Source organism: Apis mellifera, linkage group LG15 (genome assembly GCF_003254395.2).
Source record: "Apis mellifera strain DH4 linkage group LG15, Amel_HAv3.1, whole genome shotgun sequence".
NCBI lineage: Eukaryota > Metazoa > Arthropoda > Insecta > Hymenoptera > Apidae > Apis > Apis mellifera.
In genome coordinates this window covers 4,722,942-4,749,934 of record NC_037652.1, presented here as the reverse complement: position 1 = coordinate 4,749,934, position 26,993 = coordinate 4,722,942, and the positions used below count along the sequence as shown (strand labels likewise).

The 26,993-nt window shown below is 38.1% G+C and overlaps 2 long non-coding RNA genes across 3 annotated transcripts; one reads left to right on the top strand and one right to left on the bottom strand.

The window, feature by feature from the left end:
• Positions 1-205: 205 nt before the first annotated feature.
• LOC107965582 lies at positions 206-26,108 on the bottom strand. Of its 2 annotated transcripts, none has more exons than XR_003306119.1 (2): positions 25,325-26,108; positions 206-3,093 (listed from the first exon to the last, which is right to left on the bottom strand). It is a non-coding gene; the product is annotated as an uncharacterized LOC107965582 (long non-coding RNA). The 2 variants fall into 2 exon arrangements; XR_003306118.1 differs by lacking the exon at positions 206-3,093 and adding an exon at positions 10,899-15,670 and having other exon boundaries at positions 25,325-26,107.
• LOC107965583 lies at positions 7,593-13,767 on the top strand. The gene is made up of 2 exons (XR_003306120.1): positions 7,593-8,769; positions 11,041-13,767. It is a non-coding gene; the product is annotated as an uncharacterized LOC107965583 (long non-coding RNA).
• Positions 26,109-26,993: the final 885 nt, after the last annotated feature.

The window sequence follows — 26,993 nt, the reverse complement described above, 5'->3', positions numbered from 1 at the left end:
CGAAGTGTACACTGCATAGAATCACGCTCGATATTGCGACGCACAAAGCGAAATCACGCTTGCGGCTACCGCTTTTGAGGCGCAACAGTCAAAAATAAAAAGCGTTTCTGCGTGCACAGTGATACAAACAACTAGAGAAAGGGGGGGAAAAAGGGAAGAAACAAAAGGAAGAAAAATAGCCTCTTGATTGAAATAAATAAATTGATCATGTTTTAAAATTTTAATTATCGTAGATAATTTAATAGTAATTATAATACGTATTCTCGTACAGCATAGAAGAAAAACGGAGACGGGATCGTAGTTCCGATTGAATCACTTTAGACCATTAACTTTCTCTCTGATTATCATTCCTCAAATTTTATATTTCGACGACAGAAACAAACGAGTACGAAAATTCTCAACAAAAGGGATTACCAATCTCTACAATTTCATCCCCGCAATTAGATCGAATCACGGGATAAAGCTCCATCAAAGCTTGGAAAAAAATTCATTATCCCAAACTCTTCTCTTCGTGTATATAGCGAATGAAATCGCGAGTATTTACCCCGCAAAGTTTTCATTCAAACGAAGAGCGGGAAACAAAATGAACAATTAAAAATCCAGATTAAAAGAAATTGATAACAATTCGTAAGAATCGAATCTGTACAAATTTCCAACTATTTTTGGAATCGCGTAGAATCACGCTCGCGGCGTCGGCCAAATTTTCGAGCCAATAACGAAGAGTTTCCCGCGTGCACCGACGATACGAACGCCTCTCCCCCTCCCCTCCTCTCGCGGCTGCCCCGGGCGTCGTAATCCCCGGTTCGCGTGCGGGGACCACGGTACAGACGGGGCGGAAATTACGGTGTAATCCTATTTTTGCACGCGTTACGTGTTAATCTTTACCAGGCGCTGGGGACCGGTTGCAATAAAGTATCCCACCGTTCCTATTGGAATTCTCGCTCGCTGTTCTCGCGCCTCTCGTAAATCAGCCCCGCGGACGCTCTGGATTGCTCTGGTTCGCGCGCCACGGCAATTCGTCCCTCGCCAGGACGAAAAACTCTTGCGCCTTGTTCCCCTCCTCTCTACAGTGCGTGTACAGCGGTCTCTTCCTTTTTTTTCAATTTTTTTCACGCCGTTCTTTTTTCTTCCATTCCGTTCATTCGCTCGCGAGGGATGATGAGGAGGGATCGAACCGTTGTCGGTCGAAAAATTGGCCGAATTTCGAGGGAGGAGGGTGGATTTTTTTCGTCCACTTTTCTCTCTTTGTTTTTCAAATTCGGCCAATTTCTCTCCCGAGGATGCGCCTATTCACGGATATACTCTTCTGGTTTCGGAGAGGAGGGGATCGAGGATGTGCTTGTGGTATCGAGTTTTCCGAGAATTTACGACCGGGGAGAGTGGAGGAGGGGTGTCAAGGAAGGGGAGGGAGGATGAACTTGACAAAGGCTGGAGATCGTTTTTCAGGCGAGTTAGTTGTACGAAGACGGAGTTGCAGGTGGTCTTCGTAAGTTTTTCTTTTTTTTCTTGTCGAAGATTCTGAACTTGTGTCCTTGATACGATTATCTCGTAGGAATTACATTGTTGTAGAATCTCTAGAGGCTTTAGGGATGGGATCTATGTTGCTGCGATTATTAAGGATTAAGGTTTCGACTTAGGAGGAACTATTCGAGCCACACGTTTTCGAATTTCGAGAGAATTTATAGGTATTTATAGGTATTTTAGTGGCTCCAAGTGGTCCTCGTCGAATTTTCGATCGTTGGAGGGGAAAGAAAGTCTCTAATTGATCTAGACTTCGTTCGTCCTCGTTCGATGTTGATACGATGATTCTGAGATGGAATGGGAGTAGGAAAAGGGGATGGAATTTAAATGAAATCCGGAAAAAATACATTAAGGGGGGAGAAAAAGTCGAGGGAAAGGCGGATTGAAGATGCCAAGAATGAATGAGCAAGAGAAGAGAATAAAAATGTGGGAAAGGAAGAAAGGGAATCGGGGCGAAACGAAAAAATGGAAATAATAAGACAAAAGACGCGAACGTGTAAGAGATGTCTCAAGATAAAAAATAAAAATAAAAATAAGGTTACAGTGAGTAAATGAGTCTACGTGATGATGTCTGAATATGAAAATAATGTTAGTTGGATGAAGAAAAAAAGAAGAGCATGGAAGAGAGAGATGGAATAAGGAATGTCCTCGTGTAATACGTGTTAAGAGGGGTTATAAATTATGTCGGTAACAGAAACCACTCGATACATTTACTGCCATGCCATAGAGTGGCTTCGTATATCTCTGTGCTATCAAATATATATATATATATCATCTGCATCTAGTACCTTCTTTCGACAAAAATATCTTGCAAGAAAGAAAGTATTTCCACGATATTTTCAAAAAAAGTTACTCGAATCCTCCAAAATATATCTCACCAAACTAAATAAGTCTAAAGTTATCATCGTCAAAGATAAAAACGACATTCTGTTCTCCAAGAATCACGACTTCAATCCCTCATTTTTCTAAAATATAAGCAAGAGATTGATCACAAATTTTAAAAGCGTCTTAAAGAAACCATCACGTTTTCCAAAAAAAAAAAGAAAAAGAACAATGTCACAACCAAATTCAAGCATTCGATTATTTTAAAATCCAAACAATTTTCCTGAAAGGCTCGGCGTATATCAAAACCTTGATCTTTCCCTCGTGAGAGCCCCCGTTGAGAACGTCGGAGGACCACCACCAGGACACCCGTTTTTGGATACACCCGTTCCGATTCGAGAACAATGGCGATTGCCAGACAGACGTCGCCACCACTACCCCCAGGATGATGAAATTCACGAGCGCGTGCATGTTTGAATTAAATGGAAATGTAAACGCGGGAACGTAAGTTCGTGTACACCTTTCCCCGCGCGGGAAAGTGTGTGTCCCCTGCCTCCTCGTGCGGGTTTGCTCGTTTTCGAGTGTGTTCGCTCCCACGGCGGCCACTCCATTCCGTGGCTCTTTTTCCAGGCCCCTTTGCGCTCCTCTTCTTCCAACCGCGTTTACCTCGTTTATTGTTTCTTCAAAGTTATCCTCTCCCACGAGAGAGGGAGGGAAGGAAATTCGTCCCGCCAAGTGTGAACTCGTCCCCTGAAACGGTTACAAGATATATAAGAGGAGGAAGAGAATTAAAGGAGGAAGAAACGTAGCATTAAATCTTTACGATTATATTATTCGTATGTAATCTAGAATTTTGATAATCGATGCCTGGAGTACGAGTTTTCCTTTTATATTTGGATCGAATAACTCGATAGATTTTATATTTTTCTTTCTTTCAGATTAATTAATTGTGCAATGAAGTTGATAATCGAAGAAACGATGCTGAACATTGAAGCATAATAAAAGTGTTAAGTAAATTTTCGAAATTCAATATCCGAAATAATACTAAACTCTCTCCACCCTTCAAAATTATACTACGTACAATGCGTAATTTCCAAAAACGCGCATGCAACAAATACATCTTCTTTAAAAAGAAATTAAGGAATAAAAAGTTCCTTCCACGAAATACACGAATCAAAATTCGATGGAAGGATTAAATATTCCATTGGAAGGACGATACAATTCTTCGACGAGATTTACCAAGGATCAATGTTGTGGAAACCGATCTAATAAATATTCCAGCCTCGCCTGCACCCTCGTAATGCCCTGAAACTAAGTATTATATTCGGATACGCAGACCTGACGGGAAGCGACGAGGATTGAAGGCGATTATCTCGTCGAATTACGAAACGCCACCGTGTTGTATGCATGTATATATTATACGTGGGCATAATTCATCGCTCGGCTGCGAGAGTTTGGCGCACCTGGCGGATCACGATCGTGCGTTGTGTACGATGATGCAAGCGTAATTCATCGTAATACGAGAAGCTGGCCCCTCGTGACGGATCGACGATCAAACGACGGTCTCGAACGACCATCATCTCGTCATGTTTGCCGATTCCTGCGAAATTCAATCGAAAAAGAAAAAGAAAGAAAGAAAGAGGGGATGGGTGAAGACGAATCGCGAGGATTTTATTGAGAGACAGAGAGAGAGAGAGAGAAAGAGATTGATTTATGCGTAGGGATTTGTTGGTTAATGGGTGTGCGCGAGGTCTGATCAAATATTATTCACCAGTTTCGCTCTGTCCACGTTGCAGTCACGTTTCGACCAAGTGAATAACCGGGCCTCGATCCACTGGATCGCCACTGTATATCAATCGTGCCAGTTCCAGAGGATAAACGAGCTCGCTCGAAGCTTCCCGTTGATTAAGTTCGGGCAAATTTTCTTAATTACAATTTTCGTGAATGAAATGATTAGTTACTATATATATAGTCGGCGATTTTTTAGAAACAATTGTGGATCAAATTTCTTTTTTTTTTTCTAATTTTAATAATTTTTCAAGTAAATTGATTCGATTAAGTTTACTTTGTCGAAGTAAATCTTTCAAAATTGAACGAAACGATTTCATCTTGAAATGATTTATCGTTTAATCTCGATGACGTTTAGAGAGTAAAATTAAATTCTAACATTACAAGGATTAGAAAATTTCTTGTCCCGATGATAAATGAGAAAGTTAAGTTCGTTTATAATTCCGATCTTGAAAAACAAAATGAAATAGCATCATAGGTTAATTTTGACGTGGAAGCAAATGATAAATGGTTGCTCGAACTAATTGACGAACCTCGAAGATAACGTTTCTCGTTAGAATTTCTTGTAAATTCGCTCGTAAAATCATTCAGAAGCTATTGATATTTGCAAAAATCAGTAAGAATCTTTGTTTCGAAAGATCAAATTGGAAATAATTATACGAACTCGACAAACGGTTCTTACATAATATAGATTTTCTGATACAATCTATTGTTATATCGTTATATTGTTCGAAATATACAAGTATATACACATAAGTACATGGCAACAACTCGGTACATTGCTCGTGAGAAAAAAAAAATCGTGAGATTATGGCATTTGTTTACGAGTATGCGTTATCGATTGCCCGAGGTGAATCACTTTTCGTACACACAGCTGTGTGTATTATCTAGCTTGAGTAAAGAGTTCACGCGATTACGTAAGCGAGAAATCGAGAAACGCATACGTGACGCCGCAGGCGTCGTCACGTTTCGAGAAATAAGCGTAAGGCTGATTAAAAAACGCGATTGTTTCTCTCGATCGAATTCGATGAAAAGCGAAAAATACGATATTTGTACGATTTTCGTGTCGAAATCGTACTTTTATACATTATATTATACACGGTTTCGAAGGTATGCAATAGACAAAGATAATTTTTTAGGTTCCATATCGATGCTCGATTCGACAAATTTTAGTAAAAAAAAGATTTTGATGGAATATGCGAATATTTGAGAGATATGCATTAGACAAAAATGTAATTTGATTTAGATTATGTGATTTCCATATTGATAGCCGTGCATTATAATGTTTTCAAGAAAAACGAGATATGGGCAAAAATAATTAGATCATAAGAATAGAATAAAATGTTACAAATTCATCGATATGCTTTTCTACATTGAATCGTTCCAAACACCTACTTGGAACTTTAAATTTCACAGCTCACGTGTGTTTGCCTTACGATTGCTTCATTAACAGAAGTTGATCCGATCGTTTGACTTATTACTAACTCGCAGAGAAGCCAATTCATCAACTTCATTCAAAACGTCATTTTGTTTGTCACAAGTTAAAGTAAGGATCGTATATTTTTCGCGCTAATGATACAAGAATTTCATTTAAAAGAAGAAAAAAAAAAAAGGAAAAAAACATTTTGTGTACAAACGACTTACGTTCTAATCCGTGCGTCTCGAAAATATATAAAGAGCAAACAACATTGCAAAGTCTAATTTAAAAATATTCCTAAAGTAAGGTTTCTAAAATAATCCAATAATCATCCTCGGCAAGTAAAAAGTTATTTTTAATTTCCAACGTATTCTCTTCCCCCGATATAACACAAATTTGATCCTCATCGTAACTTGTGTGTCGTAATTCTATTCCAACAATGAAGAAATAATGTTGAACAACCAGAGAATCGTACGTACGACGAGTTGAACAATTATCTCAGTTGCGATGTCTAATCTCAAGATTGCCAGCTGATCGATCCAAACCACCTACAAGGAGGGGGAGGGGATTTAAGTTGGCCGCAGAGGAACCGGAAGCCGGGTTCGAAGAATCGATAGCACGTGCACCAAGACGACCGCAACGATTACGTCGGTTGCGGGGCATCTATTATCGGCGCGCAACAAACGACGCGATTCTGCGGCGTGATCCAGGACGTGATCCTGACGAATTGTACCCACGAGGGGGAGGAGGAGGAGGGAATTCTCCCATTCGAAAGATCGTCCCTCGACCGAGAGAGAGAGATCTCGGTTCGGTTCTCTCGGTGATCGATGCATCAACGGTGGCTGCGGAACGATCGTGGAATCGTGGCGGCGTCTCCCTCTCTCTCCGTCTATTAATTGAGTGGACCGAAGAAAAAAGAGGGTCGGTTCTCGATTCTCCAAGATCGTTTCTTACCGCTCGTCCCTTTTTCTTTCTTTTTTTTTCTTTTTTTTTCTTCGACCATTGGTGGAAATTTCCGTGGGGAGAAAGTTTAGATAAATCATCTGATAGATTGAATAGCTCGAACTGTATATCCATTTATACAGGATAATTAGGAATTGGGAAATAGATGGAAAATTTGTTTATGAATTTTTTTCGTAGAGATATGATTTTGACTTCGTCGACAAATAAAGATTGAAAGATTCTTTTTTCTTTTTTTTTTGAATCAAGAAATTTGGATTTAAATATAAATATTTTAAAAGCGATTCTCAGCTCTCCATCGTCGCCCTCCCTGTGCGCTATGTTCGATCGATTTTAATTGAATTCGCGAGCATAACGCGTTCGAATGCAGAGGGAATGGGAAGGGAGGGGGAAGATCGAAATACAACGAAATCAATCCCGTCGAATTTCATTTCATTCGAGGGGACAATTCTACGCGAATCTTTCGCGTGGAATTTCGAATTTTCACGCGACAGCCCCGAATTACCGTCCGCGGCTCCATCAATGCAAAACATCGCGTATAAAATCGCGTGGAAATTTCTCGAGTCGTATTGAAACTAATTATTAATATATCATTACATTATTAATTAATTAATCGAGAAACGATAATGAACGGCATTCGACGATTCTCTCTTTTCTCTGCCGATTTCTTTTTCTTTTCTTTTAAATAGATCAGTATGGAATAAAAGTCGAATTATAACATTATCGTTTCTATGTATGGTTTTGGAAAAGTCGTAATGCATCGAGTCTCACAGAGCATCATCTACTTTGGCTCCCGATCAGGGATGGTATTTCATCTCTGTAAAAGGTCGAGCCAAGAACAATACTTATTAATCTTTCGAGCTTCGATTTATATCCCCCCGTTATAAATCTGTATTGATTTTCAAGGATTATATCATATATTTTTCATCCTTTCTTCTTCCCCTCTCTTTCATTACTCTTCAACTTTCGTGCGAAATATCGATTAAGATAATTTTAATCCCTTTCTCCAAAAAAAAGAATTATGAATATCCGTAAAAAACAAACGAGACGACGTACGTATTTGTCAAACAAAACATCAAAAGCGTATAAAAAAAGAATCACTTTCTCAATCGTTTGAAAGAATCGAAGAGAGGAGTCGCGTTTCATGTACGTATAGTTTCTTAATTCGACTATATACGCGTCTCATCAGCCTTGTTGCACGAGCCCGAGTCCGCGTTATAACGTAGAAGACACGTGATCCTGTGGGTTTCGCAGAACAGCGATCCAGTCCATTGTCACAGGTTGTGTTCCTGTCATTATCATTTTCGCTTCTTCTCGATTTCGCTTCTTCCGATGCGAGTGGGCGACGACCAACGACAACGGACGAGGATAAAAAAATACGATATTTCCCCGTGTGTTCTTCCGCGGTTTCCCCTTTTAACTCCGCGTTTCTAACTGTAGTGAATGCGGTCATCCACGTGCCGTGCTCGTATGACTCTCGTGTTCGACACACGATCTCGTTTTGCACGCCTATATCTAATCTATTGTTGCGCAATTCGCTGCTCATTCCATCGATCAATCGTGGCGCAAACCTGGTGGCCCCCCAAGTAATCCTCCAAGCCGCCGATTATAACGCATTTCCCCTAATTATCCGTTAATTACATAATTGCAAGAGAGTGATATTCATCCATTCAATTATCGTTGTACAAAATATTCAAAGAAAAAGTACTATCGAGAATTTTACGAAAGGAAGATCACTTTGTCTAATATTTCTCTTAATTATCTGATCAAACTATCGAGATAATAATTGATGGATATTGCTTCAACAAACCTATCTCGATTACTTGCACACATATTCCATTATTGAACATCTATTCAACTAACCCTACGAATTTATCGAAGGAAATTCGTTCCCTTCGTTTCTCGACCTCGAATCGTCTAAAGAAAGAAGACGACGTATCGAGCATTGCCGCCGGTGCTCCACGCGACTTGTGCCAAGTGAGTATGGCACCGTGCGTGCCAGCCCGTTAACGCCACACTCCACGTTTCTGCCTTTTTAAATATACCAACCGAACTCTCTCGGCTTCCCAGTATTACGTCGACGACTGACCACGTCGCACGGTCTTTTCGCGACCATTTCGGTTCGAATTTCTCGTTATCCCCTCCTCTGCTCGCGCAAAGGGGTGACGATCTGTCGCGATTTTTTAATATCGATCCGCGCCGCTTCTCTCGTCCCGTTTCGATAATACTATCGACCTCCCTTTGAAAGGAAGGATTCTCGGGTACGTAAGAGTTGTTTGGTTAGCTGAAACACGGCCTTGAAACGACGTTTGATAGTTTTCGCGCTTGTGTGTGGACGAGATGTGTATATGTATGTATATATATATATATATTATTCGTTCACACGATGTCGATTCTGACTATGATATGACGCGTTTTTTATGATTTCATCGTAACATTCGTTCGAAAGAAATTGTTCTCTGGAATTTTTGTTAATTTTATATTCGTGGTGTGATGTATTGCTTTCGAAGTAAGGATGAAAGTTGGTATACAAAAATTGGTCGGTGCTCGAGAAAGGAGTTTCGATGTAATTTAATAAATGATTGACGGGTATTATTTAATTTTTAATTGTTAAAACACGAGAGATATCCTTGGTTATCAAATATTGTGCAATTTTCTTCTATAATTATGTTATTGGATAATTTTATAATTCCAAAATATTTTTATAACAATATTTCGAACGTTAGAGTCTAACCATAATATCCGAGCTATAACACATCGAGTATAATAAACAGTAGTTACGTAAGAAGCCCCCCCGCCTTTTAACTGCTCTAAACCAAAGAGGAACAAAACTTGGGCGTAACAACCGAAACGAACCCTCCAGAATGAACTTCCGCGTTTCCCAACCGGTTTGCACAACTATTTAGAGGCAGCTGCGAAAACACACGGCTTGACGGCGCGTTTGACGCTTCGTAAATTTGTGTTTAAAGCAACACCCTTACTCTTAAAACTCTTGGAGACAAAAATCCTCCTCGTCGAAACTCGATTAACGAAAAATTTCTCCAATCCTTTCGCAAATGCGAAACCAAAATCTTGAATTTTAAGAAATCTGACATCCAGAAACCGGTTTCGTAGAATTTCTAAAATCGAATGAAATTTCGTGGAGGATAGATAGACAGATTTATTCAATAATTTAAAATGGAAAATTACATTATCCAGATAAGTTAGTAAAACAAATTCTTCTTTCTTTTCCCTTCCATTGTAACGTTAAAATTTTAATATTACAAAAAACGTTCCACTCTGGATACTTTGCACCAAGTTAAAAAAACAGACTAAGAAGCTTAATAGGATAGAATCGTTTTATCAAGCATACCCCGCAACATTTCCCAGAAGCAAGAAGTACGGTTGAACTTGGCTGGTCTCTAGAGCGAACACCGGAAACGGCGATCTCATTAGCTTAATGGGAATCAGCTGATTGAAACGCGCGAGTTCTCCGGCAAACTCGCCGTCCCCGCGATTCATCCTTATTTATTGGAAAGCAGCGATACCGATTTTCTAAAGACGAGAAGCAGATCTTTGGAAATGTGTTTTCGCGTTCCCGTATCAAGAAAACTTGCTTGCAACTTGACGCACAAAAGAAGAAGTTGAAGATTGCGCAAATTAAGGAAAACTTGATTAAAATAAAATCGTTATCGCGTTCTTCTTCCTGCAATTCTGTTCTCGAAATTCTAATCGAAAAGTCACGCATATTTTTCGAGTCTTCGTGGAATATCGAGAATGGTGAGGATAAAAATAATCGAGGATGATTCAGAGAGATCGAATAGAGAAAAGTATAAAAGCTGACTAAGAATGATAAATCCCATTTACGTATATATATCATTATCCGAAAGATCTATAGAGTTTGAGAGAACTGACTAAAACGGCGACAATGATGACTAATTTATAAAATAGTATCGAGATTAATCACTCGTTCGAATCCATCTTTAAAAATAACCACCTATTTTTCTCTCGATATACCAAACAAAACACGAATCCTCGATCGAGCCTGGCTAATCGACGCCTCTCCACAAGCCTGGTTTCGCTTTCTTCTTCCTCCTCCTCCTCTTCTTCTGATCCACCGGCACCGGTTCCTCCATCTCGACTATTTGTTTCGTTTCAATCCCTCCTTCCTTTTCGTCTCGTCCTTGGCTTCGCTCGTATAGACAAAATTCGACGCCCGGCTGATGCAACCCGCCTAAACCACGCCGAAACGTTTCTAGAAGAAACAAGTCCAAGTTCCCAGTTCACAACGCGGTACGAAACAGGCCTGTTCTCTCCTCGCCCAAACTTCTTTCTCGCTTTCGAGAACGAAATTTAATCGATCAAATTGTTGATTTCTTTTTTTTTAAATTCTGAAATAAGAGGGAAGGAATTTTTTTTTAATTCTCCTCGTCGACGATAATCGATTAATTGACAAGTTCGATCGGGGAAGATGGGATCGGAGTTGCTGCGGTGAATCGATCCGAGCGAACGTGTTACGGGATCGGTTTTTCTTTTCTGTTGTGTCGGTGCAGAAGACCGGCTGTGGAGAAGACCGCCCGAGGACGTTGTTTCGCCGAAGTTTACACCGACTTCCGGGGATACTTTGGAGAGTTGAATCGATGGTGCGCGCGTTGCGGGAGGGAATGAGAGGAGGTACCCGCGCGAGAAAACATCGGTGAAGTTGTAATAAGAGGAATTGAAAGGTGAGTCTGTTTGCTGAATAGATATTTCTTAACGTCTTTAAGAGGAGAATTGTTCCAGAAGAAGAAGAAGAAGAAGAACTAATTTCTTTTCGAGTCTTCTTTTTAATCCCTCGGTTTCCTCGCGAAAAGAGCGGACAAATTTTGACGACCATTTTGTTTTCGTATTCTTTAAATTTCTTCTTTCTACGAGAAGAATTAAATTATTTGAATATATATATACGTGTTGCGTGTAAAGAATCTTGCTCCATATTTTCACGAGAGAATCATCTTCCTTTTTAAAAATAAATTCCATTCATTCTGGAAAATGATCTCCGTTTTTCTCGACACGAAACCACGGAGCTCATTATACTCGCAGATTCGTTCGATTGGTAGACACGTGTTCCGGTAGGAAACGCTCGGATATTAGCCATTAGCCAATGCCGATTTGAGGCCACGCCGATTATTACTTGCCAGCGTGATTTTCTATTGCGAAGAATATGTCTTGCCTTACGCGAGAGGAACGCGAGAAGAACGCGACACCCTGCGACGTCTTCTTCCCACAACGGAACCTTTTGTTCTCATCTGTATGCTGTTGTACGTTTATATTTAGATTACGTATCGTAGAGGAAATATCTCAACGTGCACACAAGCGCGTATGCGCTGGTTTTCAAAAATAATATACAATATCGTTACACGTGTTTTGAAGATATATATTTTGTGAAAAATCGTACGAGAGAATTTTACATGGAGATTCATATTTCATATATATATGTACGATATAACTTATTTCGTTTCGCAATAACGGTTTTTTATTGTTTAAAAAAGAAAATGGAAAAAACGATATTCGAAAAATTATAACATTTACGATGGCATTTGCTATTGATTTTAATTCTTCGATGACGCTTGCAAATTGTGTGTAACATTCGAAAGTAAGCTTGATTCTAGAAAAAGAAAAAGAGTTACATTATTTGATTCTCTTATGAATTACGCTGAATATTAATTACCGAATATAATCTAGTTCCAATTGATATTGTTCTACGAATAAAACTTATTCTACGAAATTATGTCGCCCGTTTAATTAAATTACTCCCCATCGGAAATTTCATAACGCTCGGACAACTTGCTAATTAATTTTAATATTTTAACATTATTTTCAACCTCGTCGATTAATAATCGATACGTGTGAAAGATAAAAAAAGAAATTCTTCCCTTCGAAACGAAATAATATAGCGAAAGATCCAATAAGGGAAAAAAATATACATTCAATTCCTCACTCATCGCCGATTTCTCCTCTCCTTTCGAACGAAAAAAAAAAAAAAATCGAGAGAGAGACGCTTGGACGAAGTAAACATCAAGAAAATACATAAACACTGAATTCTTCTCTCCGAGGATAAAATTCCTCGATCGAAAAATAAATCACGGAGGCTTTAAGGGAAGACGAGGAGCGAAGATCGAGGTTCAAGATCGGCGCCAAGTAGATCTGCGTGTCGAGTGTAAAAATAGTCGAGGCGGGTCGAGCCCTCACCTTGTCCTCGCTTGTCTGCTCGCCTCTTGCCGAGACGCTCTTGGCCTCCTCCTCCTCCTTCTCTTCGAACGAGGAGGGAACAGGTTTGCGAGAGAACCGAAAATCTGCCGCTCCCCTGAGAGGAGAGGGGGGGGGAGGGAATGGAACGACGAAAAGCGCAGTTTGATCGTAGTCGTGGAGTGGCTCGATCGAGAGATTCGGATCGGTTTGAAGAAGATGTTTGAACGTCGCCTGCTGTTGATTTTCACCGAGGCGATACAAACACTCCCCTTGTAAATTATTCCCACCCCTTGAAAACTGGTTTGCCCAGCATCTCACCTCTTTGCAATATTATCCTTGAAATTCGGGGAAGAAAGGGGCGCTCTTGGATCGCGATCGCTTTCTTGGGTCTGGAATCTTCAAGATGGAGTCAGTGAAGCGAATATTTATACAGGATATATAGGATATTATTTTTATTCTTTTCTCGAGTTGAAAATTGTTAATGATGCGATAATATTATTGAACGACGAGACGAATTTTGTACGAACTTATTCCTTTTAAATTGGGTTGAAAAATTTGATCTTTGTTTAAATGTTCTGTTTATTCCTGTATATAAAGAGAGAAAAATCTTGTGAATATGCGAAAAGATGCAGAATATTCAAACTTATATACTTTTTAAGATAATAAGAAAAGGAAAAGAAAAGAACTTTTATACTCAACCTAATAATAAAAATTCTCTGGAATTATTAAATTTTGAGGATATGAAAAGATTAATAAACCAAAGTTTCTTTTAATGCATTGACGCGTAAACAGTTATTGATATATCAATTTCTGCTGTAATTTTATTTCTTTTTTTCTTTCTTTCTTTTTTCTCTTTTTTAGCAGAGATCGTAAAGATTAAAGGATTCGTAAAGATTTCTTGCCCGGATTTAGTCGGGAGAGAAACAGACTCTTTAATATCCCTCTACTTTTCAAAGAGCAGCTTTCTTTGGGAGGGAGGAAGGCACGAGGGAGGCAGAGAAGAGCGCCTTTCCTCGAAACTTTTCCCGATTATCGCTTATAAAAACGCGGAAGCAACGAGCATCTGACGCCATCATCGACTCCCTAATGCGTCGTTCTCATCCTCGACCTCCTTCTTTCTCTCTCTTTCTCCTTCCCTCTCTTCGGTGAAACCTACGTGAACCCATTTGATTAGCATTAAAAAAAATTCCACTGTACAAAAATTCCTCGTAATCACGTCCCAAAGTCTATCCACACACAGTTGGAATTATACCAAACGATTTTCTTATCTTCATGGTTTTATTTTCTCTGAACAGAAAAAGAGAGAGAGAAAGAGTCGTCGTGTCCAAGGAAATTGCTCTCGAGCTCGCTCGCCAAATCGTGCTATGCGTTTGCCTTTTCATTTCGTAATGTGGCGGGGTGGAAGAAAATTGAAGGGAGCCGTATACATAGGAAACGTAAAATTTGGCCTTTTGTGCTGCGCAAAAATGACGATTTGTTGTTGGGATCTCGCGCGGAATCTCTTTTGAGAAATCTATTTCTTTTATGATCCCTCGTTGAATCTATTGTGAAAAAAGGAAAGGGAAATGGAAACCCGGTAGAAAATCGGGAATAAAATAGAAAAATAGAAATAGAATTTATTATACGAGAGTAATTCGTTCTCCAAAATGGCGACTCGTTGCTCGGTATCGCAAATTCCGCGATCTTCCACGAAATATAACCGAAGAAAAATAGAAAAGAAAGAGGAAAAAAAACTCTCTTTCCTCCTCGTCACGAAAATAATATAAAAAAGAGAAAAAAATAAAAGAGCGATGATTGTAAAACCTGTTAAATCTGTAAAAATCTTCTTCGTGGTAATTTCTTTGAAAAAAGAAAATCTTGGCAAAAAGTGGAAGAAAGGCTTTGGCCCAGTTTCCGCCCCTTTTCTTTCGTTTCTTTCATCGGTGATTAATCGTCGTAAACTGGCGTATCATACTTACTTAATTCCTGCTAAATCGCGCTCTCCACGTGACTTCTTACAAAGCCTCGTAACGTTTTCCTCACGGTTCCTTAATTGGAGCATAAGTTGCCAAGATCTTGCAAAAAGTCCACACCTGTTTCTTATCATCTCCTTTCGTTCTCATCATTCTTTCGAAAATCGTCCCAACTTTTTAAAAGCAAAAATTCTACTTCTCGAGCGAAGGAACGATTGTTTATTAGAGAAAAAAAGAAGAGAAAACAAATTGAAGTAACGTGTCTCCAAGTTACAGTTAGTTTCGTTTGCTCCTGCTCTTGACAAATGTTTAGCGAGACTTAGCCAGGAATCTTATTGTTGGAAGGGACAGGGTTGAAAACACTTTTACCGTAGACTTAGTTGTTGTCTACTTCTCCCTGCAAACGCTTCACTATACTCGAAATAATTGGAGGATGTAATATAATAGACTTTCTCATCGTTCAGAAATTCTTTCTGAATGTGCAATCAGGCTACTTGTCTTCGTCGAATTATTATTAGCAAAAGTTTGTTAATATTCACAAGAGTCTCCTTTATCCAGAATACAAAACGTAATAGAGCCATTGACTAATATACATATCGAACAATATATAAATATATTAGAAATAAAGAAATAATAATTTCTAAGAAAATTCGTCTTGTCTAAATTTTTCGAGCATAATCGTTCCACGGATTAAGAATCTCGAACTTTGTATCGAAGAAGGGGGAGAAAAGAAGGAGAAAAAAAAAGGCAGAAAGAGGGAACAGCAACCTGCGAGGGGTTTACAGACAAATATTTGCACTTGTAACGGGATATCGAAATCGCAAGTCGAGCGTACGTGCCGCGACTCGTGGATATATCCCGTATCGTAAAACGTGGCGGACATAAGAAATTACGACAACTGTTAAATTCTTCCTTCGCGTATTATTTCGCCCTCCCCTATGGCCGTTCGATTCATCGATGTATCGATTCATTCGTTTCTCGCCGAATGGGCTTCAATTTGTCTCTGAAAAAAAAAATAAAAAAAAGAATTGGTTTTTGATAAATATCGATTCATCGGTACGCGAATAATTGGACAATTCTCGTTGGACAAAGGAAAATATGATTTATAAAATATATACTTTGCCTAGAATTATCTCGTGAATTTTCTCGTTTTATTCTAAACTCGTACGATTGTATCGCGCGATACAATATTCGTTGCAATGATAATTATATTATAACGCACGCGGTATATAAAAATGTAATTTAATCTTTCGGAGTAGAAACGAGAAACGAGAAATGATATTTAGAGTATGAGAAGAAGAAAATGTTTTTACTGAAAAATTGAGAATAATTGAACTAATTGTTATATTTGTGATAATGATTAAATTGGCAAGTGATATATAACGATCGTTATTATGTTATAATGCAATATATTTTCATATTTTTTATTTAATTAAAAAACACGGGTACGATGTAATTTCATTTGTACGTCCTTCGTACATTTTTCTACGCATTCGTTCCTTTCGTAATTGTTTTTATTCAGGAAACGATTCCGGAGAAACCAAAGCAAGCTATGATTTCTCTGTTGTTCTTGCCGTACACGTAAATAGTTTCTTACGTAAACGGAAATACGGTCGGATAAAAATAAAACGTCGGATCGAAATAATGAATGAATATTTGCTTTTCACCAGATATTCACTCGCTATAAAAAAAAAAAGAGTATACTCTTTAAACTTGCCTCTTCAAACTTCAACAAATAGACGATGCAATTTTTCTTTTTATTCGATCAATTTTTTCAAATACAAATTAATCAGGAAGAAAGAAATATTGTAACACAATATTGTATGAAAATTTTCACAATGATATTACGAGCTAGCTTCGTTCAACAGAAGTGACAGAAAATCGAATCGAGGTGATACGTCTTCTTAAAAATTTCATCCTAAGAAAATTGGAAGGAAAGAAATGCCCCTTCCTGGCGGAATTCCTTTCCATTCATCGGTTTTAAACAAAGAGATGGACGTGAATCAAATGAAAACTTGGTCGGGTAAACAAACTTAGAATGCCATCAAGAAAGTTTAATTAAGTTGAAGCGAAAACAAATCCACCGCAAAGTGTATATAATATATACATATATATTTCTTGTCTCCTTCCGTGAAACGTTTCTCTTCGTTTCTCACCGCCCGTTCATATTTTCATATCTGCTCGATTTCAAATTTAACCATCATCGTGAACCAACAGAGTCAACTCTCTATCTTCGTTTAACCACGGTTCACGGTTTATTTATCGAGGGAAGGGAAGGGAAGGGAAGGAGAGGTTAACGCGTTAATTAAGAGAAGCTACTACTTCGAGAGGCCCTCCAATCGAACGCACAACGAATTCTTCCAACCGTAATTTGCTCCAAAATTTCATCCCCTTCGCATCTCTCTCGTCTCTCTCTCTCTCTCTCTCCACTTCGAAATTAACCACCGGTGTAACACAAACACCGAGCAAGACAAACACGGTATTTTCCACGATTTTAGAAAGCATATCGCGCGTGGACACCTGAATTTTCACCGTTTCCGACCCGCCTCCAATTTCCCCAACTTACTCCCATCTGTTAATTGCGACCCTGTTTCTCTTCTATTTTCATCACATTAGCCCGCTATAATTGGATTCGCCACGAATTCGCCCGTTATTTCAAGGGTTTTCCTCACCCTACGTGGTTAAACAGTGTATGCGTGTGTGTGTATCCACCGTTGTTTATTTATCGAGAATATCTTTAATGGCTTAATGGCGTTTCAACGGGGGGGGGGGATTTTCTAATTTATGATGATGAGGGTATTCGTAAGGGTGCGCCCCATTATAGTGATTCATAGGAAATCCTCCATTCTCGGGTATTAAACATCCACGCCACTGTCAATACCACCTTATTCGGATTAGCATAGGGTCATCCATATCCCACATTCCCTGCTCCATTCTCTAACTCTTCGCCGACAGACGAAGTGGTTCAAGCTTCTACCCAAAGCTTCTAGATAAATGCCTTTCGAGTGCCTCTTGTGTTCGTGAATCGAGTATCCGTGTAAAAGTTACACGGATTGATTTCGTGGCGAGGAAATTCTATTGGAACTCTGTCGCAATCACTTGGAACTGAACTCGTTCGAATTTTCATTTTTTCCTGTCTCTCAAATACGAAAAACTCGAGGCAAGTGAAGAACAAGAGTAGAGAATTGATAATTAAAGTATATTTTAAAGAATTTCGTAGAAATTTGAATAAAACGAATCGGTTCTTCCAACTGCGTTTTTTATATTCTTCGAAAAAAAGAAAAAGAAAAATCAAACACACTGATTGTTGATCAGAGTTTGGAACGGAAAGACTACTTGAAATAATCTCGAGGACTTAAAAATAACCAAACAAAAGCAATTACAGGTTTGCGTTGGCACGCGCGGATTTGATTGCGCAACCCTTTCCCTCCGTCTCTTCCCTTCCTTTTCCACGCTCGCGTGATTCCGCTCAGTGATTAGTTTCGCACCTGTTCCCAGCCTGAGCCTTCTTCCCTCCGTTATTACCGACATCCTACTCGATTCCAGTTCACGTGACGCGCGTCCAAGTGTTGGACAGACGAGATCAATTTTCGCGAGGAACGCATTAACGCATTCGAACGAACAATAATTTCGATATCTCGGGTGAATAGTTTCTTGATCTTTTGAAAATTTCGTATTTTTTTTTTCGAAATTATGCGAATCTCAGAATCTCTTTCGCGTGTGTTTTGTTTACAGGGAAACACGTGTCGAAATCGAGAATATTTTTCTCTCAGCTCGATTCTTTCGTTAAATTTATTTATACCCATATTTTTGACGAGAATTTGATCAAATTTCGTTTACGTTTTTCATTGATACTTTTATCGATTGATAATTCGCGATAAAGCAGTTGGAGAATGAACAATAACGTTAGATAAGGCGGTGGTGGAATCGAGAGATCGTAAAGGAATGGCCGATAATTTCCTTTCTAGCATTCGTCCCCTCTGCTATATAAGTGGGATGTTAACTGATCGAAGGAAGAGTTGTAAGAGATTGTAAGTGGGAGCCGAAGTGAGCCTACTCCGACTTGACGAATCAGTTTATCACCGATCTGGTGATATCTCAAGCTTGTGATAATTTCTGATAAAGGATCAAGATGTAGAATCGCTGAAGGAGTTTGTCCCTGCAAAGGTAATGTAGAGACGCGATTCAATCTGAATTTGAATCTTTAAAAATCACGAATGTTAATCTTTTTATGTATGAAAATTTCTTAAAAGATTTTCCAAAAAAATACTTTCTCTTTGTAAATAATTGTCGCTCGCTTCGAATATCGATCGTCCCTCGATATTCTCGCACGAGGGGGCGAAAACGTGGGAGAAAGAAGTTGGTGACGAGGCGTCAACCGGTTGAATGGCCGCTGACGAGCAGGATGTAACAAGATTTAACTTGCGTATATAGAAGCGTATATATATTTTACAGTGCCTCCTGTGCCCACCACTCTGTGTATCGAGAGAAGCAATGTTATTCTCGGATAAATTTGTTATTCGTGGACGAAAAAAAAATAAAAAAAGTGTTCGAGTGACAAACTTGCTTTGAATTTGATGAACGGGTCCAATTTATGGATCCGAATTTGAGGGTTTTATCAATCTCTATCTGGATCCAGATATCTCAACGTTTGACCAGGGTTTGCGGTGTTGTCAGTCTCGCGAAAACTTGGCCGATAACGTGTCAGAAACTTGGAAACAATCGCTCGTCGACTCCCGGTAACGCCTGTTTCGTTCATTAATCAGAGTGACTGGTGGCTTGGAAACGACGTCGCGACAAGGGTAATTATGCGAGAAAATTTTCGGTCAATATCGTTATAAGATGTATCAGTTTTACGAGAAATTGGAAATTGGAATGTTATTCTGTTCGACGAATCAATTAACACACTTGAACAGAATCAATTGCGATTAATGTTTAATCTCGATTCGTGTTGAATATAAAGAAAAAGATAATGTATGAAATTGAAATTTGATTGTGAGGACAATTTTCTAAATTTCCTTTGTGTTTTGCGCAAGGAATACTGAAAGAAGAGGAGAAACGAAAAATGTATCGAGAATATCACTGATATCGTGCAACTTTTAACACCGTGTCTTTTAATTCCCGATAAATTGCTCTGCGATTCCGAAAGGACTTATCCAAACAGCTTACACGCGAAAACTTCTTCGCTTCTGGAAGGAAAAAAAAGTGGCTCAATTACATAAGGGGAAGTTTTCTTTTTCCCCCCCTTCTCATTTTACACCGCTTTCCCCCGTGTTTTCAGAAAACTTTTCAACGTTAATTCGAAAGTTTAAACCTTTCGAAGATTAAACCGGTACGAGGGTGAATATCGAGCAACGGATAGTCACGTTTGTGTTTCACGGTTAATTGGCTCGAACGTTTTTTCTATTTTTTTTTCAAAACATTTCCTCGACTTCGCAGAAACAGATTTGATTAATTCCGACCCCGTATCCGGAATTTGTAACATTGCCAACAATATCTGTCACACTGTTCCATTTAAACGTGTTCCAGCCGGCAATCCAATTCATGTAATTTCCTAGTTTTTGCGCCCCAACCTTTCGATCCTTGCGTCCAATATCCGTGGTGGCTGGCCACCATCTCGTGGCTAGTAGCACCATCGAGATATTGCGCGCTCAAGGACGTCGGAATCGTAGCGCTCTAAGAACTCTAAGAGAGTTGTGCGCGCAGAGAGATCAGAGGGGGGCAGGGTTTTTTTAACAGTGAAAAATATATAGAGAGATCTTTCGTGAGATTCTTCTTTTTATTTGGAATTTTTCGAAACGAACATACCTCATACTCGGGTATTTAATTTTTCTTTTTTCTTTCGATAAAACGAAATGTTTAACGTGTGAATAATTATATATTATTAATAAATGATGCGAGGAGAATGAATAAGGTTACGCGTAATTATGTATCTCCCGATACAAAATATATATTAATACTCTCCAAAACTTGAATAATTGTAAAAAATATACGAAACTCATTTTTATCATCGAATGACATTGAATTTTTAAAAAATTCAGACAAGGAAAATTAATCAACGCACTTGTGACGCGCTAATACGTCACGAGACAATTGCCGCAAAACGCTTATCTAAAATCGCACGCTTGAAACGCGTTGTTATACTCTTTTCAAAATGTAAATGTAAACTCGATCTTCTTACTTATTTCGAGAGGGAAAGCGATTCGACATAAATCTCGAAAGGATTCGAAAAGGTGGTAAGAAAGGAGGAGGAGGAAATTAATCGAGAAAAAACTGGAACGAACGGGATTCGGCAGGAATTTCGGATTCGTAGCTCGATTCGCCGATAAAGCTCGACTTATCTCACGCTTCTCCGAAAATTATAGCATCGGTGCACCGAGCTTCTCCGTCCGTGTCTGATTAGATCTGGCCACAGGGCTGGCTATTTCATGTGGAACCTCGCTAATTTCGGGGTTAATGCCGCGTGCAACGTTCGATCCATCCTGATGGAGGAGTGGGTTCGTGAGCTTCGTGAGCTTCACGCGATAAGAGTTTTTCGTTTCCACGTTTTTGAAGGTGGTTCGTCTAGAAGAGTTATCCTCTCTTTTTATAACAGTATAGTAAATATGTGTGCGTTCACGATTGTTCGATCTGTTTTCGAAAGTTTTGAAACTTTGAAGGAGAAGCGTGATGAAAGTGATAAAGAGAAGGAGATTCATAGATAAATATATATATATGGACGCGTTTAAACAGTAAATTGTAAAATAATTTCATTAAATATCATATTAATTGGGAATCGCTTTTACTTTTAACTCGTATTCAATTCGATTAAAAAAATAAAGCGAAAAATGTATATATTTATTTATCAAACGAAATAAAATTTATAAATCATAATTGAGCCGGCGGTGACGTAAATTAATTTATTAAATTTTATTTACTTTGCACCGAAGGTAGAGTAAATATTTTTACCGATAATGCAATTCATTATATATCACCGATATATAAAAAAAAATAATTGAATTGATTAAATATAATAATTCTTTTCGTGTGCTCTTACGATTGTTTTTTTACAAACGTGGTTGTAAATTTTATTCTAGTATTTTATTCATATTCGTATTTATTCGTATTAAATAATTATTGAGATTCAAATTAAATGCGCGCAGAATATCACGAGAATTAATCCTGTTTGTTATCTCTCTCTCTCTCTCTATATATATGTGTACATATATTTCTGTTTCGATTCGTTCCAAGTTTCGTATAATAATAGTAAAAGTTGACTTTATAACATTTGGGAAATGGAGACGGTTAAAAGAGACTTCCTTGACCGATTTTTGATCCTTTGATAGAGTTAGCAGATGGATTTTCGGCGGATGGGGGCTCGGTGAACGCGCCATTACCATGTAATCGTTACGTAAGGTGACGGGAAGAAGTCGAGATTGCTTTCCTTGAACGGAACGGATCATTTCACTTTGATCCCTTCGTGAGATCCTCCCGCTATTCCACCAATTTTCCTCGACTTTATCCCCCTCCACGAAAAATATTGAAAATCAATCAAAAATTATTAGGAGCTAATATCATCCCCAATGTCTTAATTTCGATATAAACATTTTGAAATCATATCTCCATCATTCATTTTCCATTCATTTCTTTTCTTCTCGATTGTTATTATTAATTAATATATATATTCATCGATTGTTTTTCGAACGAGTCAGAAATCATTTCAACAATTCAACTCGACTATTTGCTATTTAAATAAAACCCGATATTTTTTACATGCACAGTGTAAATAGACATCGATTATCTTTCATACGCATACCGAGATATTTACATTTCATTTGTATCGCATGCACTGCGATTTACACTTTATTTATCGCTGTATTTAACATACATACGCGAAAAATACACAAGCGAATGGATAAAATCGAACGATGAAATGGCCGGTCGATTTTAATATTCGTTCAGGTGTGTATTCCCTTTGTTGGTATCTGAAATTCAGATGAACCGGCCGCCTTAAAGATCCGCCGCTCAAACAAGCCCGGCCGGAATTAGCACGTTAAACGAAAGCCTTGGAAACTTTCGACCATTCGGTATATATATCTGAAATGGACGAGGCAGGCCCCCCTCCCTCTTAGTCCAATTTAGAATCCCTCCTCCTCCTCCTCTTTCCCGTCGAGGAAAGATGGATACGCGTCGATCGAGATGTACGTAAGAAGCTTCCATCTCGAGCGATAATTAACCGTCCATTGTTCCTTGCTAATAACAACCGGTCAGAGGAAAGAAAAAAAAAAAAGAAGAAAAAAAAAGAAAACAAGACCGTGTTGTTTGTCGAACGGTTGCCAATTACGGATTACGTCACTGGTGTGTTTCACCTTTGTGGCTGTGATAATTATTTCGAGGTAAAAATATGAATTGTTCTTTTTTTCCCGAGCGTAATCGCGAATTGATCGAAAACTGAAGAATCGAATTTCTGTGAGATATTTTGATACTCTTCTTTTGAACATCTTGTAAATATTTGCTTACTCAAAGTTAGAGAATCTTTTCCAAGAGATAGGTTTTTATTTTTGTTAAAATTTATTTCGATGTGCATGAAAAAATTATGAGCACTGTGGTAAAAAAAAAAGAAATATTAAAAATTCATTGCAATATTAAAGATATTTTATATTTGTTGCGACGGATTTTCAATATTTCACAATATTTTATAATAATAGTCTTAACCTCGTGCAATTCTCATCCGAAAATAAAATTGATTTATCATTTCCAACCACTTCCGAATTTAAACTTGGAAAAAAAGTAGAAGAAGAAGAAGATAAAAATTCTGACACGTCACGGAACAAAACCGATATAAATCGGCAAGGATCATCATCACCGAAACGTATTTCATCCAGTCCGGTCTCGCCATTTTTATATTTCTCCGCGGTCGGGTTGAAGGCGGCTCGAGTGCTCGCGGCGTGTACAAGCCACGGCCCATTTTTATCAATCCGGACGATTTACTCCCGAAATAACTGTGTAATGCAGAAAAATGCTGTTCGAGGAGGATCTCGGAGGAGAATCGCGTTGAAACACGTCGCTCGAGCATCCATCGAGCAGCCGCCTTCCTCCGCATCCTTCCTTCCATCAACCCCTCCCCTCTTCTCCCCTCGAGAGATAACGAACCTCGCACATCCTTCCAACGCGAATTTCCGCGAAAATTGCGATGGTTTCCACCGGCCTTCAACCTGACCATTTGTTTCGTTCGTTGATCCATCAGATTTTTCTTCCTCCCTTTCGGAGGATTTCGGTGGAAGTAGCAGGTTGTACGCCATCCTGTAATAATGGGGTGGTTTTCGCTCGATGAAAAGGAATAAGGGAGAATAAGATTCGACGAGAGGTGTTTCCACTTCCTTCCCTTCCTTCCTGATTTTTGGCTTTTATCCTCGTATTAAAATGTATATTTATTCGTTTAAATTTCGATCTTGGTTCTCTGGATCCATTCTTTTCGATGAGTAATTTTTCGATGAGAATTTCTCGTTTTCCAATCAAGTTCCAAATTTTTAAAATTTCGTTTCATGCCGTTTCATGTGTTGCTGAACGACACGAGGACATTTCTACCTTTGTCGGCAGTAATTTATATTAATCTCGGTCGATGGAAAAATTCGATAAAAATTTTCCACGTTGAAAAGCAAGAGATTAAAACTCGTTCGATTGCTATTTAATAATTTCTCCGTTTATTTCGCGTTCTACGAATTAATTAAAACGCCCGACAAATTAGATTCGTCGCCTCGATTCTACGAAATTATTATATATAATAATTGGCCATTGCAACCGAATAATTCGAATAGACAGAATTCTATCTCGATCTACGCTTTTTCAAAATTTCCATCTTCTATCCATCCGATCGACGACGAGATTAATCAAAGATAACGGAGAGAATTTAATGGATGCGCCCGACACGATGCGTGCCGTCCACGATTAAATCGGCCACAAATTCCACGAAATTCGCAAATACGAAACGCGCGCGTTGCCACTCCTGTTAGCCCGGCAACTAACCGGTTGCTAATGGCGAATCTACTTTGGAAACTCTTAGCAACATCGGCGGATTTAGAATCGGGGAATCCCGTGTTATTTATCTAGTTCCTTATTAGTGACTCGTTCATTATTCTCTGTCTGTGAAACGTCCGCGTAATCCTTGTTCACTGATTAATGCGAACGAATTGAGTGAATATATGTGTGATTCGATTATTTTTCTTTGCTCGAAGATTATAAGAATATGTTTAATTCTTCTTAAATTCTTGCCATTATGAAATTTAAATTGGAAAAATTGTAATGTTACTATGTAATTATATATAATATAGGAATTAATGTATAAGAATTACGGTTGAGATTTATTCGTAAAAGTAATTAAATTTACATTGGGCGAAACAAGGAATGTTTGTTTTCTCTTCTAAAATCGATTTAATCCAAAAATATCTCGCAAACACGTTAATATGTATATGGAAATTTAAAATTTATATTCTCGTTGTTTTTTTTTTTTTTGGAGATATAATTTATTTTTATAGCCCAGAGGCTATAAATTGAGAGTTGAGAATAAGAAGCTGTTTTAAAATATTTATGGAGAGAAGAAAAGGATCATAAATTTTTTTGAAAAATAAAACGATATTGGAACGTTAAATCATATATATATATTTTGTAATGAAATTACCCTTTTACCACTCGTCCGATATGGATAAGTACTGCAACTGTACCTCCAGTTTAACAGGCTACTAAAGACCAAAAGGAAATCACAGTGGAAGAAGTTCAGCTCTCTTTGAAGCAAACGTAAGAGGGATTTCAAACGAACCGACGAAACCTACTTTTCGACTACCTGAAAAAAAGAAGAGCAAGATTATGAAAAAGGAAATAATAATAAAAAAAGAAACACATCGATCGATTTCGTCTTCTTCTCCAAATTACAAGCATTGAAAAAGACTATTATTTCCTTGGCGAGCATAGATTGTTGTTTCTTTCGCAAGCCAGTTTGCAGAAATTTACGCGAAAAAGATAGATAGAAACGGAGAAGAGATATATATGTATGTATGGAGCATGGTGAAAGTTTCGTCGTCATTTCAAAGTGCCAGTTTTATTTCACTTCGTTTATACTATACGTGTGTTTGCACGAGGAAATTTATTGCCGCCTCTGAGAATTAATTGTTGACGGTATCATGAATCAACGTACGGGTGTTTGTCGATGGATAAATCAGGTTCAAACACACCGTATATAGCATAACACGTCAAACTTGCATAATATTAAACCGCTAATACGTCTGGCCCGCGCGGGAACTTTCCACTGGCGGCCATTTCTCCTTCCACGTCGCGGCCTTGCCCAAAGATGTGGCGCCATCAAGAATAGGAGGTATTTTCGATGGAACTAATGCATAATCCGTTTTAATTACGCGGTGAAACCTTTTTTCTTTTTTTTTTTTTTTTTAATGCTGGCTCGTGCAGTCTTTTTTATCTTTGCTTGGTTCGTGATTTTCTTTTTTAAAGCATAGCATAATCTTTTAATTTTTATATTATATCATATATTCAAGGTTAAAGATTTAACAATAAAACAGATCTATGAATTATTAAATTTTTAAAGGGAAAATGTTTGGTTTATATAATTATCGAAATACTTGAAGTAAGCAAATATTGAAAAGTAAAATATTCGGTTGCACAAATAATGATGCATAAAAGCATACAAACGGAGAAAGAAAATTTATAGTATTCGGTTGAAGTTGACAATGTCATAAACAATTTTAATTTTCAAAATTTTACGACACTACAAATTTATTAAAAGATTACGTGAACGTAATAAAATGTAATATGTGGTAGATAAATTGACAAAAGGCAACAATGCAAATGAAAAAATAACGTGAATCTCAATAAAATGAATACTTTTACGATCATAAAAATAAAAATCTAGATTATCGATGCACAATTTTATCGATGTAAATCGTTTTCTTTTATCTACTCTTAATAATAATTTTTCTTTCACCAATCTTAATCGATGAGAAAAAAATCGCAATAAAGAATCGACTCCTCCTTTCTTATTTTTCCAAAGATCTTGTCGCCTGATTCAAAAAGATCAACAATGGTTCATTAATTTTAAATAGCAAATGGAAATTCAAAGCATATTCAAAAAAAATGTTGTGCGTACGTGTTGAAGTAAATATTATCCGTAGAATTCTACGTCGTTCGCGTTACACGTGATTTCTTTTGAAAAGAGAAAGAAAAGAAAAAAAAGAAAAAGAAGAAGAAGAGAGAGATGTAAATTGCACGAGTTGAAGCACGCGGTTTGAGAAAAAAGATAAATAAGAGCACGTGATTAGAAATTTCGTCTTGCTATCTCT